Genomic DNA, 21,050 nt, shown 5'->3' with positions numbered 1-21,050 from the left:
TTGATATTGCCATTATTATTACAGGAGGCCAACATGAGACCTGGACCCTGCCCGGACTCAACACTGCAGAATAGAGGACACACCAAGACAGAACTTATTAACACTGCTGAATAGAGCAGACAGAAATCCCAAATGTTTTAGTCTCTAAAACAGAAGGTATATCTTTTTCTCTTGCATATAGGATTTTAATTAACTTTTACCTTCCATATTTCATATGTGCTTTAGCCGTTGGGGAGGCCTATTCTTTTTCTTTCAAGGTAAGCGGGACCAGAAAAGAAAACAAAGACACAGAAAACCTTTCTAGAGAATTAGGAGGATGTATTGCTATACAATACAGTACTATTAGCACTATGCCTTTTATTTTAGGAAGAAAACATAGGAAGAAAACATTGAAAGAAAACATTATGGAATTTTGTTGCAAAATACTCTAAGAAGCTATGAGACATACAAAATATCAATGTATTAGAGGCAAAAATAGGGTACAGGAGGTTGTCTTGATAGCTTACATAAAACTGAAAGCTCACACTCTTAGATATAGAAAGCAGATGAAAGAATTATTTCTGTGCAGTGATAAATAGAAACACAGGTAAGCCTATTTAGCTAGCATTACAAAGATGGAAATAGAAAATAAAGGAGGACCTCCACTTACTACTGACAGGCTGGCTATCTATCTATCTATCTATCTATTTATCTATCTATCTATCCATCCATCCATCCATCCATCCATCCATCCATCCATAAAGATGCATTGCAGGATATGTAATGTGACCAAATGGAGCAGATGAAAGTGTTTCTTTCTCTTGTTTTGCCCTGACTGTTAGGAGTTAGGTAATATACTTACATTTTCAGAACTACTGTACACAAACTTATACTAAACATTAATTGTATCATGGATAGAAATGTGCTTTTTTATAAAACGTCCAGGAGTATACTGTACTTTTTGCTAGGATTGCTTGTGTGGATTTTTATATTTCTATTATCCACTGTACTTTCCACCCACCTCACTTCATCGATCTGGTTATTTCACAGGAGGTTTTTGTGTGAGTTTCTTTTTTTTTACCCACTCTCACAAAATATTGGTTATTCTTAGTTTCCACTGACTTGAGAAACACCAACGAATTCCTTGTCTTACAGGGGATTCTAGTTTCTTTGGTGTCTTCTGTTTTAAAAGAATACTATTATTTCAGTGCTTTGCAAGATCAGAGATCAACGCCCAAAGTGTCTCAGATTCCACAGACAAGGACACATCCTTCCAAAAGTGGGATTCATCCCATGGAAAATCTCTGTAATTTTTTGTGGTCCTGAAATAGAACAAAGAATAAAAAACTCACACTCCAAGGATATTCTAGAAGGCATGGTCTGAAGAAGATTCAGTTTACGTGAAAACCAGTGTCTGATAACACATGAACTTTAAAGTCCCATGAGACGTTATGGCAGCTCAGCTAGACAGAGACTGTTTCTGCCAACTAAAACAAAATGGACTGTTAATTTTTTTTTTTTTTTGAGAAAGATTACGGTGCACCAAGTCATTAAAACATATTCTTCTACTAACTTTTAAAATAGAAATTTTATTTCAAATGCCACTGATACTTTAAGAATGGATTATTTAGGAATGCATTCACGAAAGCCATAATTTGTAAGAGATAGAGGCTACAATAATAAGAAAGGAAAAAGAAAGGCACACCAAGGAAATAGTTGCTTCAGAATTTTTCAATATAAAGCATGATTCTATTCAAATTCTGTTGAAGTAACTGAGAATCTTTCACAGACATTCAGAGACCTTTGGTTCACACTATATTGATGCTTGCTGTGTCATATTAATCTCTTTTGTTTCCTATTAATTTAGAAGATTTTGTATTATATTAATCCTTCACATTTTGATGTCTTCTCTAAAATCTGACTTGAAGTATAAGACTGGATATTAATAAAGTAAAGAAGAAGTACTTTTTCTGGATATAAGAAGGAATTTAAGTTCTGCTAGAGTTTTCATCAAGCACAACTCCATCCGTTTTAAGACTCACACTATTAGAATGCTTCTGAATATACATAAAAAACAGTTGTGCTAAGAATTGCAAGTGTCAGAGATTTATTAATGTTTTGTATCCACAATGTAATATAGAATACACAAACACTTAACTTAGTGAATTATGGCTCTTCTCTATACACAAAATAGAAATCTGCCACTGGAGAAGAACAGCAATGACTGATTCCAGGTGTTTCTCTAAAACAACGTAAGAAGTATTTGGTACAAGTCACTCTGCTTTCCCCTTGTGCTTCTCTTTGTAGCCAAATTACAAATCCATTTGATGAGAAAAAGGTTTCTAAGTGGCAGCAAAATTAACTCACTGACTGTTTTGACCATACCAAAATTCCAGGGAGGGAAGGGATCTGAGGTGTCAGCAGCAGGATTCCCTGATGTCTGAACATTTTTTGGGACCTCATGGAAACTTAGGACTGCTACTGATCTCTGAAAGGAACAGAGATGAGATCTACTATCCCATATCTCTGGGCTTGCTTCTCTTCCCTCCCTTCCCACAGTGGGAAAAAGCATTACTCCAACAAGGTCTCATCTGCTGTCCTTTAGAAACAATATTTGGATTTTATTTACACCACTGTGAATCTTTGAAGAATCTCTGCTGAAGCATATGGGTTGATCTTCCCTCTTTATCTGTGAGCATTAACCATTGCCTGGGAATATCCCTCCAGAATCCTTGTTAAATATCTGGCTCCAGGGATGTCATGGCACTCCCAAGGTTCCCAGTCACATCACTTCATCTGAAGCATTTGTAATGCATTTGAGATTGTTCATCACTAAATTTGACCCTCCTAATCCACCACATTTTATTCTGATCAAGTCAAGTGTTTGGAACAGCAGGAGGTAGCACATTTTTATTTTAATCTTACGTGTCTTTTTCTCAGACCACAGGAAGCTGACGATAACTGTAATGTGAAGCTTACTCCTACTTAGCCAGAACTCCCAAAGAAACCAGTTGGAAATTTAGGCTGTTAAAGAAGAAAGGAGGGAAACAGGTTTGGAAGGAAATGTATATGTAATGTGTGTAATTGGGCCTACTTTCTGAAGTCATGCTCCCTCGTGCCTATTACTTTCACTCAAGGGTGTCTTAATAAGTGGCACTGTAACTTATTTTGGTGTTTCTTTCAGTAGAATTTAAAAGCATTTATCATGCTGAAATTCTTGGAGCAGCACACTCTGTTTGGTATCATTAAATCTCATTAGCAATCAACATTTAAAAAACATTTTCTCAGGGTTTTTTTCCTTAATACCCATACATATAGCTTTCCCATAATTAAGCAGGTCTATTAGTTTCACATCGTGGGTGGGATGGAATTTTAAATAACACCCATTTCTTTCAGAAATAAATAGGAGCCTGAAATGAAAAAGCCCTCAGTTAGCTGGCTGCTGCTATAAGGGTGAGGAAAAGGATGAGATGACAACAATGCAAAATTTATCATTTTGTATTGCTGAGAAAAGGGTTGAAGGTTTTCAATCAACACAAGCCTCAGCAAAGAATGATCACTTCTGTGACAGGCTGTGAAATCCAATCTCTGATGAACACAGATCTAACCTTTCAAGGAGGTTTTGCAGAAGGTTAATTTCACTCAAACACTGAACCCAAACCTGGACGTAACCTGCTGAAACTGGAAGATGAAGATGCTTGAAATGTTTGGGGATGTGAAGTTCTGCCTGAGAATAGGGAGACTTGGAGGCCAGATGTTTTTTTTAAGCCCTGTTGCTGTATCTCTTCTAAGCACACAGGACGTTCAGCACCAAAGGAAACATTAAGGTTTTAGATTTAAAAAAACGTATTTGTTAACATGCTTGGGTTGGTGGAGGTGGGCAGGTTTGTTCCCAATTTGTTTCCAGTTGTTTGAGAAATCAGTGGCACTGATCAGCCCTGCACCAGGATCTGTTTTACTTGCTTACAAAGAGGGAACAGAAAGCCAAGCCTAACTCAATAAAAGCAATTAACAGCAGGGATTTTCTTTCTTCAAGAATTCTCAAGTGTACAAGTCCAACCAACTGTACCCAGGAAGTCCTGCTCTTGCTCTGTCTCTAGGTCACATTTCAACTTTCTATAAGTTTTCAGCACACAGAGAACACATCTTGAAACCAGTAAACCAGCCCCACCTTGTGTAACCAGGGAAATCCACCAGTTGACAGATCTCTGAGCTCCTTAGACACAATAAATAGACACAAAGTAATAAATAAAGCAACAACCAAACTCACAATGCTAACATTAAAAAGTTCTTATATGATAATCTAACAGTACTTGAGGGACTATTTATGCTACAAATTTTTACACAAGAAAATTAAAATATAGAGGCATACTTGAGCTCAGAGCAGAAAATGCTCAAATTCTTCAAGTCATTTAAGCTCTTTGATTAAGTACACTCTGATTTATACCAGATTTAGGCTTTATTAACCAATAGGGAACATCTTACAAAGAAAGATGGAGGATTTACCCTTGTGTATCCTACAAAGAAAGATGGAGGGTTTATCCTGTCACTTTGGCACTCCCCTTTTGATAAGCCTTCTTATCTGGCATCAACATCAGAGCTACATTCATCGTTGTCTCTTTGCTGAGCTGTGTAAGGGGAACATCTGATTGCAGATCAGTCAAAGTGTTTACTTTTTTTTTTCTATAGTGCAAAAGCAATAAAAGTAGTTTCTAGATCTACACAAATGGAGTGTGCCTAGCAGAAAGTAGTACAGAGATCTGATGATGGCACCAGAAAATAAAAATAATCCTTCATGTTCTGTCTAAAATATTAATTGCTTTGCAAGTTAGAAATGAAATATTTGTTTCTTTGCTTAGGAGGTCCTTGTTCCCAGACAGCACTTGCCTTTGACTGGACCATGATGATACCTCATAAATTCTAAACTGTTGCCATTAACTAGCCAGCTTCTGTTTCTTTCCTGAGCATCATCCTTTTTCTTTGCTATTTTCTTTTGCTCACTGGCAATTTGGACCTTGGGACTACTGCAATTCTCCCCATAGACATCTAGCTGCAGGAAAAGCCTACATACATTTGTGTTGTAGGGAGCTCCTGATGGGAGCTTCAGACTGATCAAGTGTCTTCCAAAATGGAGAATGTAACACTTTCCTCAGATTAAATCAGTGATGACTCTTCTGTTGGCCTTCCTCACATTGTGGAAAGCTCTGGTCTCTCTCCAGGCAGCAGACCAAATCTGTAACAAAGGGCACCAGATGGGAGGCAGGAATTTCCATTTCTAGACAGACTACTGTGAGAATCCTGCCTTTCCTCTTCTGAAAAGTCTTGTCATCTCTCAAAATGCAGCTGGAATTTCTCACACCAAACACAAGTCTGGACTGCTGATAGGTAAAAATTGCAAAGCGATGGGATGATTTTGTGTACAGTGAGCCTACACATTCACTGTGCCAGCTACCCCTCTGCCCAACATTAACTCCAGGTCTGATAAGACATGGAAAGAAGTGGTGTGTGTTATCAGTCAATCAGTCAACCTGCATCAGGCTCAGCATGTGTTAAAGAAAGGGTTGTGATGGGAATTCTGACAACTTTAATCAATCTAGTGCTTCTCCAGACTTGTTCCTATGCATGCCTGCAGCCCTCCTGCTTCCTCTGTGGCTGTGCCAAGCCTCAGATTTCACAGCGCCAGTCTGTAAAGACCATGCTGTTCATCATCCATCATGAACTCATGAGTAGGGTGTCCTAACTTCTTTACTATACAGCTTTGAAATGGATCCTGTAGGGAATAATGACTCTCCATCTATTTCTGATCTAATCTAAAACACATTTCCTTCTTTGCTCTACATCTACGTTCCATCCCTGGTTTCCATCTTATTCTTAAACTTTACCATGGAGCTCCATATGGTGTATTAGATTAAAGCCATTGCACAAAGAAGGCGATGCATTTTGTTGTACTGTTCCCCATCCCACCACATTGAACTGCTCTGAGAAGAGGGGAGAGTACTGTAGAGAAGGATAAACAAGGCAAAATCTTCTGCTGATCATAACTCGCATTCTCTGCAAATTTGGAGGAGAGGAAGTCATAGTCAATAGCCATATTGGTTAAAAATTTTCTGTAGGACAGAATTTCCCAAAACCAAGTTAGGCTGTATATAGCAGACAAAACTAATACCCACCATAACATACCTTAATTCAGTTCAGAAGAACTTGGACCAACATTATCTAACTTCAAAGATATTTCTACAAGGATGAGCTACAACTTGGTGACATTTATAATGGAACTCCATAGAACGAGAACAAAGACTCGGCTTTCCAAATGTGTATCACAGAAGCAATTGTATCACTAGCAATATGGATAGGAGGAATAAGCTTATACAATTAAATAAATATGAAATCTTTCAATTAAAGTTAAAGTCTTAGAAGTGCGATTTCACGAACAGTTGGCAAAAGCTGCTGTATTTTTAAGATAATAACAATCAATTCTTCCTGTACAATAAAAATAGTTATAAGAGAAAAATCACTCAAAACTGAAATGTAAGAGGACAAAAGGTCATAAATTGCAATAGAAACCCCTAGGGAATCTGAAAATGTATAGGGGTTGGGGGTTTTAAAAAATTGTCTAGCTATTGAAGAAAAATATTGTATTAACAAATGGACAAATGAGACTAGAGCTATCCCTCAGAGTCGCTTCATCAACCACAATCATATGAAGAATCCAATGTACCTTTTTGAAAAGTAGTTGAAATACTGAATCTGCTAAAGCAGAGAACAAGCCTTTGTTAGCTACTTTTGAAGGTCATCAGTAGCTTTTAGTGTATAGGACGTTTTTACAACAATTAGATCAAAACTCAGATTGAAAATGTTGGTGGATTTCATAAGTTAGAATGACATCAATAGTTGACTCCTAGAGGGCACTGCCTGGGAACAAGGGTTTTATTCTAAAAAAATCTCGCTTCCACTTGGAGCACCACTGGAAACGCACATTAATTTCATGTGATAACAAATGATTGTTTGTTCATTTTAAATTTAAAGGATGTTTGAAGAAAGATAGCTTCACTTTGGTCACCTTGGGTGTTGAAAACCTGAAAACCCCTGTTGCTTGTGCAACTCCTGAGCAGTCATGTGGATCCTAATAATCAAAACAGATGCACATACAATGTCTTTGGCATGACTGTCCTTATACCATCTGTTATGCTAAGTTTGCACACTAAGAAGATATAAACCCAACACTAAGAGGTTGTAACTTCAAAACTGAGGTGAGCCTCAACAAGCAGGCCTTCAAATCAATGCTAGCATGTCCTGTCTGTGAAAAAGAACTCATTTCATAGCGCTCATAAGCTCCATTAAATGGCATGGCAAATATAAATGCTGTGGATATCAAAAATCTCAGTTCCTTTAGACCACAGCAGCATGCAGAATGTAAAATGTAAAGATTTGAGGAACAAGAAAAACTCAGTTTTCCCAACAGGCCTGCCAAATTTTATTCCTCTTAATATCGTGTGAGCAGGAAGGAAAGTAATTATTATTTTTCTACATGACACTAATTCCTTTTGCAACTGACAGGCTGAACAAAGGCTGCACATATTTCATTTGGCCAAAAGGCTAGTTTCTGTTTGAGAGTATAATAGATGGTTCATTACTTCAAAAAACAACCCTGCAAGAAAACAAAGAAAAATGTCATGTTAGTGAGGTGCTAAAACAACTACTGTTTCATGCACAAACAGTACCTGAAACATTGTCTTCTGTTACACTAGCAGGATATATATTTTTAACAAGGCTGTTAAAAGGAAGCCGATTTCCTCTATTTACTTGTGATTTTAAACTGAAAATATTCATGTCACCACCTTTTAATTCCTGGAGTCCACTCCCACAACATGTTTCTGGTACCTCTGTTAGTCTCTGGCACCTGTACAGGAGTGTGTCGTGTAGACTTTACACGTAAACATGCCAAGGTAGTGGAAAGAACTGAAGGTCCCTGTTAAACCCAGTATGAACTCGTGTTACAAAGGCAGTGTAGCCATGTCAGTTCTGGCAATAGCAGTGGCTCTGTAAAGTTACAAAGGAACCTCCCTCCTGAGGGAAGAAACTCTCCTCGTCCATTTCTGCAGACATGGATTACCTTGCATTCATGAAATTTTTGTCCTACAAGCTGAGCCATTAGTTAGAGGATGAATCAAAGAGTTGAAAATTGAAACACATGCTGCAGATAGTGGGTAACATGTTAAAACTTATTAAGCAGGTTGCTCATAGCCAATGGACTAATTTTGTTCAAAGTCATGTCGACCAAAACAAATTTCAAGTGTAAAAATTACAGATATTGGAAGCTGAGTGTGCCACTGCAAAAAACCAAAAATGGCATCATTCACCCATGGATCTGTGAGGTTCTTCTCCACTTTTTTACTGTGCCTTTGAAACAGTTAAATCTGCAGCATTGTCATCATATCATCATATTGCAATGAAAGATATACTTAGGGAATTGGATGACAGAAGATTTGAGTTAGTAAAAGCTTTCGTTATAAAAAAAAGCACAGAGTATATATATATATAAAACATATGGTCAGGAGTAAAAAACTTCCAGAGTGAAATTAATTGCTTTGTTATTTAAAGGATTAAAGATGTAAAGAATTGGGTAAGATTAAGAAAATAAATGTATACAAGAGGCTTCCAAGTAGGGTGGCAGTAAGACTTATTCAGCTGCAAAGCAGTTCTCAAACAAAGAGATAAAAGGTCCATTACATCCAGTGTTCAACCATCATGCAAGACAAGCACTAAAAAATACATATTGGAAGATTAATTTTCATTGGTAAAGAAAAGGGTGTGGTTTCCTAACTGCAGTGTTGGGAAACATCCCTTATATTCTTTATATTTCTAGTATTACAAACTGAGATACTCCATTTTATAAGCATGTAGTTCAGCACTCTTAACCTTGGTGAAAACTGGTTTTATTGTACAGACCTAGCATAATTTTTATTATTCATTGCTGTGTTTTCTTCCAGAGGAGTAGCACACATCCAATAATAGTTCATATACTACCACACACTGTAACACAAGGCAGAGAAAAATTATTTTCTGAGATGCTTTGGTCTGTTCTTATTACAAGGATATTGGTCCAGAGATTATGTGTATAAAGGTTTCTCTGCTTCCTGTTATATGTCACTAACACTGAAAAGAAATATGATTGAGTATATTTGAGCAAACCCCCGTATATTTGTTAGGCAAATTTTCTGAGCTCCTTTTGACATCATTGTTTATAATAAAGACAGTTAATCTGTTCTTATTTTTGCCCTTAGTAACCAAAATCTCCTTCTGCCTGAGGATCTATCCAGTCAATTTCTTTGGATCAAATTACCTTTTACCTGATGAATGCAATTACTCATGCTGATAAGTAACACAGGCTACACTCTAATTTTAAGGCATGCTCCTTCACTGACTTAAGGACCCTAAGGACTTAAGGTCCCAGTCTTCATTCTAGATGACAGCTTGCTTTCAATTTTACTCTGCCTACAGCACACTGCAATTTTTCCAGAAACAAAGGAATTCTTAGAAAGCACCAGAAAGCTAACCCCAGCTTTTCCTGACATGATTCCTCAGAAATTACCATTTTTCATTACCATTTTCTAAAGTTTCGGAATTTTCACTAAATCCTATATAGAGATTTTCAAAATCATGAAAATCTTTTCTTGGTCAAAATAAGAGATAACAGAATTAACAGACAATTATGTTTCCAAATGAGAAGCATCACATTAGAGCTCTTGAACTGAGCTGAATGAAACATTTTGACAGACCCAATCTGATGATTCTCCCCACTGGATTTTCAGTTCCCTCTTTCAAAATATCAGTTTTTCAGTTCCAAATGAGACAGTGCCAATATTAAAAATCTTTCTAGTCCTTCTCTAACTCAAGCTGTCAAGATGATATTTTAAATAAATCAGTAGGTCTCCAGTCTCTCAGAATTTATTTCAAGACCATTGCCCCAAATATTTTTTAACAACTGTCAAGCCATTGGCATTGACAAGTTGAAAAGTGTTCATGAACTTGGTATATTATGCACATCTCCTGGAGTATGAAAGGTTCAGAAACAGTGTGACCACATTAGCATAGTGTCACATCAGAGGAGATAATCCTCTCTGTTGGGTTTATTAGCTGAAGTTCCATATCATATGCACCCTGCCTCACTGATTTCAGGGAAAATACGGCCAGAGACAATGAGAGTTTGGCCTCCTATCTTCCTGTTACACTCTGTTTACCCTTTGGTTGCAAATTACATGGCATTAGCTGAGCTTCTCATAGCTTCCATGCATTGCCTTTCACAAGCCTGCTCTATCAAACCTCCCACCTCAACCATGGTTCTGAAAAAAGTCCATTTCCCTAGTAGAGCTGCTCAGTATCTATCCCCTTGTGCAACTGGGGCTTTTTGAGCTAACAACGCTCCTCTTTATCTTGAGGAATTGAATAGCAAGACAAAATTGCAGTATCATGATGGGCAAATCTCAATCTGTTTTAACAATGGCTTTCTGCTCATAGTTTTCCCCTAATATACGGATTCACCCTGATTCCTATCTAGGATATTTTAAAACACTGGAAATGAGGTCTATAGAAAATCCCTTCTCTTTCCGCTTTACCCCCTAAAATGGACACTTGTGGTTCCAACTCATCAGGTCACACTAAGAAGGCTTTCAAATAGCCCTGGCTTAGGCAGAAGCTTCTTTTGAAGGAAAAATCAATGGGTTGCTTTATTTTTTTAAGTGTTCTAATTCTACCATTCATAATGTAAAGAGTGGCTGTAGGTAAAGGAAAAAACCTTCTCCCCGTTACCTCTGCCAACCTGCTACTTTTTCCCTTTTGAATGCATTTAGCCTGAGCTATGGAGACTTCAAAGACTTCAAAGGCAGCTGATACTGCTGATGGGGCTGACACTGAAAATGCTGGATTCAGCAGAGAATGCAAATGTTGTGGGTCATGGGAGATCTTCGTTTGTTTCAAAAGAATGGTGTCCTTTATTCATTTCAAATGAGTTAAAAGGAATATCCAAAACAAGCAAACAAACAAAAACAGAAGAGGGAAAAATCACAGAATGGCAAAGGAATGAGCATGCAGCAAGCAAGTTGAATTTTCTGCTGTGTTCAGCACACACTAAGGAGACAGGACATTAGCTATGGCTCTCTCTGTGGTTTCCTCAATTTGAGAATGCAGAGCATAATCAGTCAGCAACTATTTCTTAGGTGCCTCTGCCCGTGTGCATCATATTCCAGCTGGCTCCTAAACCTTGACCTTCCTAAACCTGTTGCTGCCACAGGCTGTAGCACAAGGGCAGAGAAGCTAAGAGAGTGTTCCAGAGGGCACTGGAGGGTCATGATGCTGGAGGAATCAGAGGCAAAACTATCACAGGCACAGGGATTTCTGCTCTGCCACTGGCAAGGGGCTACAGGGAGCTGAGGTGAGCTGATGAGAATGAAGTCATAGGCAAGCTCATGGATTAAATAGAGAAAGAACCCATCTTATTTCTTTTCTGGATTCATTACAGACCTTGGGAGAAAATCCTGTAAAATAAGTTAGGCAGCTCATTGCTTCTCGTGTGTCAGCTGAACCGTCCCTTTCTAACTGGTTTCTTACCATCTGTAGTGATCCCAGCATCAAGTCTGCTGCTGTGTGATCTAACATCTGCTGCAGAGGTCAGAAACTTGGTTAACAAAACATGCAGTTTCTACTATTCATTAGGATTTACTAGTGGAATTATCAAAATAATCCTAAAACGCTAATGTTTTATTTATAGAGGTACCTGAAAGTCTAGCAGAACTTCCTGAAAAATTCATTAGGTTTGGATAACATGTGAATTTTATTTCAGGCATTATGCTTTTAAATGCAACATCATAGTTTCTTAGCTGGTGTATGTTAGCTGTAATGGGCAGGCAATGCAATTAATGCAGAGGGGCTCCACATCTTTTATTACAGAGGATTCAGGGGTTTCAATTTTGGGATTAAACAATTTTAAAAACCACCTTGAAAGGGTTTGAGTTAGAGCCCTTCAAAATGAAAAATTATTGTCTTAGCTGGTTTTGGATGAACTACTCTGGTAAAAAGAGTATTGTTTAATTTTAATTTTGAATTAAAGACCTGTAAAGCTGAGTAATACACAGGCCTATTCTGACCTGAGCTGTGCTTCTGCTCATCTGAGTACCATAAAAATGTATTAAAAGAGGAATTATTTTGTACATTGTGCTGTACTTCAACATTTAATTCTCAGTAGGCTATAAAATCACTTCCAAGATAATGAAATTACAAAAGAATTTTAATTTCATTTTCAATCCCTTATCATCACAAATTACTAAAAAAAGGTGGTCAGAAGATGATTAGTGATACTGCTACTCTCTTCTTCTGATGACCAGGGCTTTTTGATTGAAATACCTGCAAAAGACTTTTGTTGGTAATTTAAATGAGGCATAGTGCAGAAGATCCTGAAATATGCTGCAGGGTACATTGATTTATGCATTATGAAAACACTGCCGTTAGAAAGGATTCTGAGTGGAATAGGCAAAATAATAGTAAATAGTCAAAATAATAACCAGGCAAAAACAATAATAATAAATATAATCACAGTAAGAGTTAAAGGTAAAAAGACAAAATCATATACTCCAAGTATCAGATTAATAAAAAATTAACTATGCTTTAGTATTATTTCAAAGAAAATACAAAAAAACCCAACATTTCTCCCTGAAAATTGTAAAATATTCAAGGGCGAGTTCCTTTTTTTTTCCTCCTGGGCCAAAGTAGACAGTTGTTGTTCAAGTCAAATTTTCAGTAGAACCAATAGATGTTTTCAGACTTACTTTCTTTTTCACAGTTAGGCAGAGGCAGAAGCAGAGGCTGTACAGGGCTGATGCAAAAGTCACCAGCCTGTTACAAAGCAGATCTCAATATAATTCTTCCATGAAGACACGGAACTCTTCGTCATGGTTGTATGGATGGATGTACAAATCATTTTAAGCTTCTGCACATTTAAAATGCTGGCTTGAGCTAAAGTTAAAGATTAAGACATCTATAAAGCTCCAGTAAATGAAGGGAATCTCCTCAAAGATCAAGGAATGAAATTTCCAAGAAATCATGTCTCCAAGAGTAGATTTCTGTAGGAGAAACAATGACCCTAGGTACCTAAAATGCGTTCAAGTAGTAATGTCTAGACACACACACACACCCCCCCCCAAAAAAAATTTTAAAAAATTCCCTGGACAATTGTCTAAGCAGTTTCACACACACAATTGAGCACACACTGATAGATTGAGCATATCTTGCTTAAACTCAAATTCAATGCAAAGCACAACAGAGCAGGTCAGGGAATTGTCAGGGAATTATCAGGGAAAGGCCTTCAATTATCTCATGCAAGCAAGAGATAGAACCATTCCACACCCTCGGGAATGCAGGCTCTTTCACTTGCAGGAATGAGCAGGGCACAGTGGGTGGGAGCAAAGCAAAACACTCTGCCTCCTGCTGCAGCCCTCAGTCCTGGCCAAGCACTGAGCTTCTGCAAGACCATCACATCTGAATGGCCACCACAGTGACCTGTGACCTTCATCTTCTATAACTGACCATCTCTGTCATCTAAAGCAGTTCACGACCTGCTCCCCGAGCTGTGATGAAACTTCTGAGATGGAGCACAGCCTTCCCTTTTCCCTTGGCCTCTTCTCGTACTGGATCATACCCACAGAACTCAGCCTATTTATGTATTGCGGCTCTCCCATCACCCAACAACAAGACTCTGTGATTCTTAACTTTTGGTCCCACTTCCAGTTGCAGTAGGCACAATTTATCTAGTGGATTGTAATAATAAAATGTGTAAAGACAGGGGCTAAGTGACAATAGAGGAAAAGAGAAACAAAACAACGTACCTAAGTCTGTAGAGCTAGACACAGTCCAAGTCTGAAGCTGAACTTTCCCACAACCCTGATCAATGCTCTAGGTTCTGCCTCCTCTAAAAAACAGAGAAACTAAACCAGATAAGGGAGACAAGGGAAAATATAATGGAAATGCATTTTGGTTGTTTGTTTCAACCAAGAAATACAGCTATACAACTTAGTTTTGCAGTGATTTATACCTGTTTACCAGATGCCTACTCTAAGCTCTCATAACCTGCTCCCAAATAACCTGTGAAGGTAAGTCAGGAGTGCTCTTTCAGCTGGGGACATGAACCATATTTCATTTCTTGTGTAATACTTCTGCAGTCTGTGTTTAACAGGTTTCTGTCCTTATTTTATTTAGTTTAGTACAACTTCTTAGGTTAACACAGATAAATTTATGAGTCACGTTTATTTATGCCCCTAAAACAGCTCTCTTGTGATGTATGGGATGGCTGCTGAAAGAAAAGTGATTCCAGAAGCTGCTCAGGCGTCTGTGTATCCGTGCCAAATTCCACATTATATTTATCTCTCAGCTATCACCCAAACACAGGCTCAGTTCATACTAAACACGTTTTGTGTTTCCACAATATTTTCTTTTAACTACATCCATAAAATACAAATTGCAAATTACCTTTACCTTCTGTCACCTCTCTTTACCGTCTCTTCTCCATTTCCTTTCTTTCTTTGCTTTATTCACCCTAATGTTTCCACCCTGCATAAAAGTTAAACTGAAGAAAAATCTGTCTCCAGGTGTAACTGCCTTTTCCCTCCACGTTTAACATGGCACAGATTAAATTACATGCCAAGAGATCCCATTGTGCTTTATGGGAGAGAGTTCCATTACTGCTTGCAGAAAGCAATGGCAAGGTGAATAGGAAGTCCAAGTGATTTGACAAAAATTGGACCAATGATGAACAAAATCTTTTAACATTTGCAACTAACTTGTACAGTATGACACTTCCATTCAAAACTAAGGCTTCTAACAATATCACTGAGTCTGTTTTAAAGGTATAACCCCTGTGTCATTTTCTTACCCCAAAGAAGCCAAGTCCTTCAGAGAGATTCACAAGTTTACTTGGTTTAATTTCAAAGCAAGCAGACTTATCAAGGTTCTTTAAGCTATTTACATAGGTTCCCCTAGGAAGAGAAAACCCTCTGGGAGATCTAAAGCTGCCAAATAAAAATGAAGGTTGTTCACAACTAACTTGCATTAGTCCAGAAAAAGTCAGGGACTAGGTAACTTTAAAAGACATTAGACATAGATGGGTGTGATGATTTAAGAAGGACCATGGATTTGAAGGGTGGACTATTCTGTGCATAAGGAATTGGCTGGATGATCATAGCCAAAAAGTTGTGTTTTAACAGCTCTGTATCCAGGTGGAGTCCAGTGATGGCTGGTGTTGCTCAGGTTCCCTGTCTTGGGACTGGGGTTCTTCAGTGTCTTTATCAGTGACATAGACAATGAGATCAACAGCACCCTCAGCAAGTTTGCAGATGACACGAAGCTGAGTGGTGCAGATGACGCAACACAAGGAAGGGATGCTGTCCAAGGGAACATGTAGAAATGTGAGAAGACACAGGTCCAAGTGCACAGTGCTGTATTGAGTAGGGGCAATCCCAGACACGAGCATAGACTGGGAGACGAGCTCACAGAGAGCAGCCCTGCAGAGAAGGACTTGGGGGTTCTCATGGACATGAGCCAACAATGTGTACTTATAGCCCAAAGAGACAATTCCATCCTGGGTTGCACCACAACAAACGTAGCCAGCAGGTTGAGAGAGGTGATTCTTCCCCTCTCCTCTGCTCTTGTGAGACTCCACCTGGAGTGTTGCATCCAGCTCTGGGATCCCAACGTAGGAAGATCATGAACCTGTTGCAGTGAGTCCAGAGGAGGGTCACAAAGTTGATCACCAGGCTGGAGCACCTCTCCCATGAAAAAAGGCTGAGAGTAGGGATTGTTCAGCATGGAGAAGACCCATGGGAGATCTTACAGCACCTTCCAGTACCTAAAGGGGGCTTTTAGAAAAGAAGGGAAGCAACTTTTTAAATAGGGAGATAGGGATAGAATAAGGGAGAATGGTTTTGAACTAAAAGAGGAGATTCAGATTAGATGCCAAGAAATACCTTACTCAGATGATGATGAAACTCTGGAACAGGTTTCCCAGTGAAGTTGTGGATGTCTCATCCCTGGGACAGTTCAAGGTCAGGTTGGATGCATCCCTGAGCAGCTTGATCTAGTTGAAAATGTCCCTGGCTGTGGCATAAGGGTTGGAACTAGGATCTTTAAGATCCTTTGCAACTCAAGCCATCCTATGACTCTATAATTAAACAAATAATGCTTTTTGGCATTGAATTTTTGACCATGTCAAGCACTTGTCCAGGCTTCTGTCAAAGAGCACTTCATCCTCACATCAGTTCAGCATAAGTGAATATCTGGCCTGGCTGTCAAAGACACAGGGATTCAAAAGGAAACACATAACCAACAGGCCAGGTGGCTGGAAGAAAGAAAAGCAACCAACCAAACTAACAAATAAAAACCCCCAAACTGGTGTGATCTAGGTGTTAGAACTAGAATTTCAGGAGTCTGGTCTATAAGCCATACTGAGAGGATTTTTATCCCCATTTGTGTAGGGTTGGCACTGAGTTCCCAAACCTGTACTTGGATGGGACCTTAATGACCCACTGCTTGAGCCAGATTTTAAAGACTTAATATATGAATACTCTTGTTATTTTTTTTCTTGTTTTGGTAGAGAGCGAAGAGCTGACATTTCCTCAGTTATGAACATGCGAATCATCACTCCTTTAAAAATATGCTGTTTCCATTTCAGATCTAAAGTTTTATATTTTCTGAGGTCTCAGGTAGTTGTTAGGAGCAGCTAATACTCAGTTCATATTTTTACACTCATTAAAAAAGTTTTAACATAAATTTTAAGTTGGAAAGATACCAGAAAGCCAAAAGATTATTATGTTTTACTTTCAGCAGGACATCACCACAGAAACCTCTCAGAAATTTCTGTTTGAACTGCGGTATATGTTTCAGAGGGACACTCAGTCCTAAAATAAAGGGTCCACATGGTGGAGAATCAATCACACTCCTAGGTAAGTTATGTCTATGTTTAACTACCATCAGTGTTAAAAATCAGTTCCGTGCTTCAAATCTAAATTTGTCTTGCCTCAGCTTCCAACTGCTGAATCTCATTATGTTTTTTTTACTGATAGATTAAAGAACTGGATACGAGAAATCTGTTCCTCAGGTAGGTACTCACAGACCAAGATCAAACCATCCCTTAGCCTCCTTTTCAGCAAAATAAGTAGATGAATCTTCTTAAATTTCGCAGTATGAAATATGTTTTCCAAACCCAAAATCTTTCATTGAACCGCTTTTAATGCTTCTCACTATTCGTAACACTTTTAAAGTGCAGGACTGCAGAGCTCTCCTGTGTGAAATTATCAGTTGTGCTGACAATAACTATTTTAAATGTAATTATTATTAGGGCCTTTACAACCTTTTTTGTGTGTATCTTGTTTAGACAATTCTGAAGTTTAACAGAAACAGGTAAGTTGTAATGCTGTTAGAAGCTAGTTTGAAGCTAATATTAGCAGAATATTAATCTCAGCAAAAACTGAGATTGTTTTATATTATTTCTATATTTCTTGGTCAATAGACACGCAAATATGTTTGGGAGACAAATGTATCTAGGGGAGGTGAATAACTGTGCTGCCAGGTATTCTTTTTGGTGCTGAACTTCAGAAAATCCACATTTAGGCACAGACAACAGAACATGTAAGAGAAGCCAGAGTAAGAGATTGCCTGTTTTGCATGTAAAATACAAGGGCAAGCTGTTTGAACTGCACATAAAGAAAAGATAATACTTATGTTTGATCCATACAGCCCTCTCTTCTCATTGCTGCTGCTCCTGCTGAGGAAGGTGTCAGCTGCTTCACTGAGACAGAAGGAGTTTTTACCCCCTCTCTTCACCCACCTAGTATTTTACTCACAGCTCTTCATTTTAATTAGGTTGTCTTACCATCATACAGTTTTGCCTACATGTCTGGGAAGCTTTGAACCAGAGCTAATAAAATAAAATAATTTCTTACAAAGATGATAAGAATCTTTACTTTTATGTCCATTTTTTACTTTGTAAAAATAGTTTGCAAAGAAAAATAGAAAAATTTCTTGGTTTTGAAATTAAACAGAGGTTGTGGCATATTTTTTCTTTGCCTCCTTTGTCTGCTCTGACAGAAATTGTGTTCTCTCTTTACAGTGAAAAAATGAAAATATAGGTCATACTAAGTAGGTCCTTATCTAAATGGAAAGGACAATGCCTCTGTGATACAAAAAAGACAAAAACCCTTTCGGCAAAAAAGTACCACCTCCCCAAGCAAAAATGCATGTGTTGAGATGTCAAGACCACACACAGTTTAACTAGTGCTGTGGTATTGATCTTCCCAAATGTCTGTGGCCTGTGCCAGCTATTCCTATCACTGCTAAACTTGGCTTTACCCTCTTGAATTCGCTCCTTCCCACCTTTATTTGCACTTGTCAGTGAGAGAAACAGTAGCAGACAGAAGGAAATTGTTTGTGTCATCTATATCAGAGTTGAGCTCAGGCTCATTTGTATTCTCAGTTAGGTACTTAATGGGCACTTGAACTTGAGATGTCATGGTTCTCTCAGTGAGAGTCCTGTGCTGATACCCTCGGTTCAATTCTCTCTGTTCTTTTGTTTCTTTGTGAATGAATCTGCAACAGCATCAAAATGTCAATTGCTGAAGCCATGCAATACCAGGAAAGGTTTTTCACTTCTGTCACTGAACACAGCAACAAATGCACATCAATATAATTAGGATTTTTAGTGACCCAAATCCAGCTCCACTACTCCAGATCACTGCATTAATTTCAGAAAGGCTAGAAAACACCTTAAAGAGAAAACAAAGGGAAGATACTAAGTGCTAAATGTTCAGCACAGTACATGGTAATTAACTTAGCCATGCAGTTCCCATTACTGTTAATAGGAATCAGATGGCTAGATCCCTGTGCTAAAAATGAAGTTTTAAATAGATATCTGCATGTGTGCCAAGCACAAAGAATCAAGGTAGCAGAAAATCTCGGTGAGGAAGATACAAACACTGAAAGCACTGAAGGCATCTAGAAAGGTTACAGAAGGACTTATAAAACTGGGGCAAAATTGTACTATGAGATCATTTGCTGGAAGTAGATTTCTTACAAATTGGATAAGGTTTTAGAGAACAAAGTGTGCACTAGCTGAGAAGAGAAGTCTTCAAAGGCAGAGTTACAGCTGTGCTTATGCAGAAGACATGAGGAGAATGGGGGCAGGCTGTAACAGGGACCACACAGGAGTACACAGCCTTGACTTGCTGCCTGGGAAACTCCACAGAGGCATTCAGCAGTGGGACAGAAAACAGTATGGCTGTAGCTGCTGAACTTATAACTGATCCACAGGCCTGGCTTACTGGCATAAACTCCTTCAGAAGACAGGGATAATACTAGAGCCACTTACTCCCTGTAGCAGCATGAGGCAAATATATACTGCAACATATACATTTCTCATGAAAATTTCAAAATATAGATGAGACATTCAAAGCAAATACCTGACATCAACTGAATTTTTAAAATTTAAACCAATATTTTGTTAGGCATATTCCTTATACATAAACATAAAAATAAAGATGATAAAGGGATACATATATTTTTTTTTCATTGGAAGTCAGTTCTGCTGAAACAAGGGGATATCAAAGCTACAGTTGTATCAAATCTAATGTTGTTGATGATTCTTTATGTACAATTGTTGCTAAAACTATATTGTATTAATTTTCACATAATAATTAAGCCCAAATTAAGGTATTTATATTGCTAGGTGACATCAAATAATGAAGCAAGGCTCAGGGTCTGTTATAAAGAATAAGGACTACTCAGTTGCCATGACAAAGTGAGAAATCCGTGCCCAAGTCTGGACATTTATTGACTCAGATACACAAAGGGAAAAGAATCAAAACAAAATAAAGAGTCTTCTGAAACTAAAATAGAGTTTCTGCACCAAGGAAAAAGAATAATCAAAGTGTATCAAAACGCTTTTTTCAGAGACAGGATTTTGGATACACTCTCTGATTCTGTCTAGTAATCTTTCTTCATCAGGATGAAAGAGTTAGTTCTGTTGTTCAGGTATGAGCTGTGAATGATAGTTTCTTTTCCTGTCTTTGAAAAAACAGACAGACATGGTTACAAAACCAAAAAAAGATACACAAAGGTGAAGGAAATACGGCTTTTATTGATGTTCTCAGGCTTCATGGCAGCTGTCAAGTTACAAACAGACCATTCTGGGCTACCAAAGACAGCTGGGATGCTCTTATCCTGAACTTTATCTTCCTGTTACATTTGAGTAGGCCGATCAGGGTACTTGCCCAGCCAGATTCCCCCAGATAATTTTTTCTTGCCTTGGGATGCCATGAAAGGGTAGAAAGGGTATTGGCCCACTTACAGGCATCTCAGAATAAGAATGGGGCAAACCCTGTCCCAGTGCTGTGGCATATTCAGCTCTACACCTCCTCTGAAATCACCCCTGTGTGCATGAGTCTTGTGCTCAGCCACAGCTTCAGTGATCATCCCAAGCCTTTCATGAACACAGGTGATACTTTTATACCAGTAGATTAAACAAATGGCAAGACACAGTGCAAGTACATATTCCTTTCCCCTCATCTCCTCCTCCTCCCTCAAAAATGAGGTGAGCTCCCCGTATTGCTTTTTAGGGACAGTCCTAGGCCTGTGCTATCCCTTCAGCTATGTCCAGATATTGCCTGTGAGAGCTGACCAGGGCCAGCAAGAGTCCTGCCACAGCACTGCTGCTGATGTGCCAGCAATGCCTCAGCTGTACCTGGCCTGGTTCAGCTTACTAGAACAGCCAAAAACAAGGAGACTGGTTGAGGGATCTGACCTGGAGAGTTACAGGCTGGATGCCACATGCTGGCTGCACACCAGAGGCTGTGAGGCAGCTACTCCTCAGGACCTTGCTATAAGCCCTTGAGTTCCTTTGTTCACCAGTGCCAGAGGATTTGAGCAAAGAATGTTTTGTGTTACATCTCTGAATTCAGCACGGCACTAAGCTGGCTGTATAGTGAAGCAGTACCTCTGGAGACAGATATCTAAATGTCAAGATTTATAAAGGACTT

At 38.6% G+C, this 21,050-nt stretch overlaps 1 long non-coding RNA gene across 2 annotated transcripts; it reads left to right on the top strand.

Moving 5' to 3' along the window:
- Positions 1 to 15,551: 15,551 nt before the first annotated feature.
- LOC111926067 (uncharacterized) lies at positions 15,552 to 17,956 on the top strand. 2 transcript variants are annotated; one of them, XR_002862646.1, is made up of 4 exons: positions 15,552 to 15,743; positions 16,849 to 16,964; positions 17,085 to 17,119; positions 17,758 to 17,956. It is a non-coding gene; the product is annotated as an uncharacterized LOC111926067 (long non-coding RNA). The 2 variants fall into 2 exon arrangements; XR_002862645.1 differs by having other exon boundaries at positions 16,846 to 16,964.
- The last annotated feature ends 3,094 nt before the right edge of the window (positions 17,957 to 21,050 follow it).

The sequence above is a fragment of the Cyanistes caeruleus genome, chromosome 2 (genome assembly GCF_971803275.1).
Source record: "Cyanistes caeruleus chromosome 2, bCyaCae1.hap1.1, whole genome shotgun sequence".
NCBI classification, from domain to species: domain Eukaryota; kingdom Metazoa; phylum Chordata; class Aves; order Passeriformes; family Paridae; genus Cyanistes; species Cyanistes caeruleus.
This window is presented reverse-complemented; position numbering and strand designations above follow the sequence as displayed.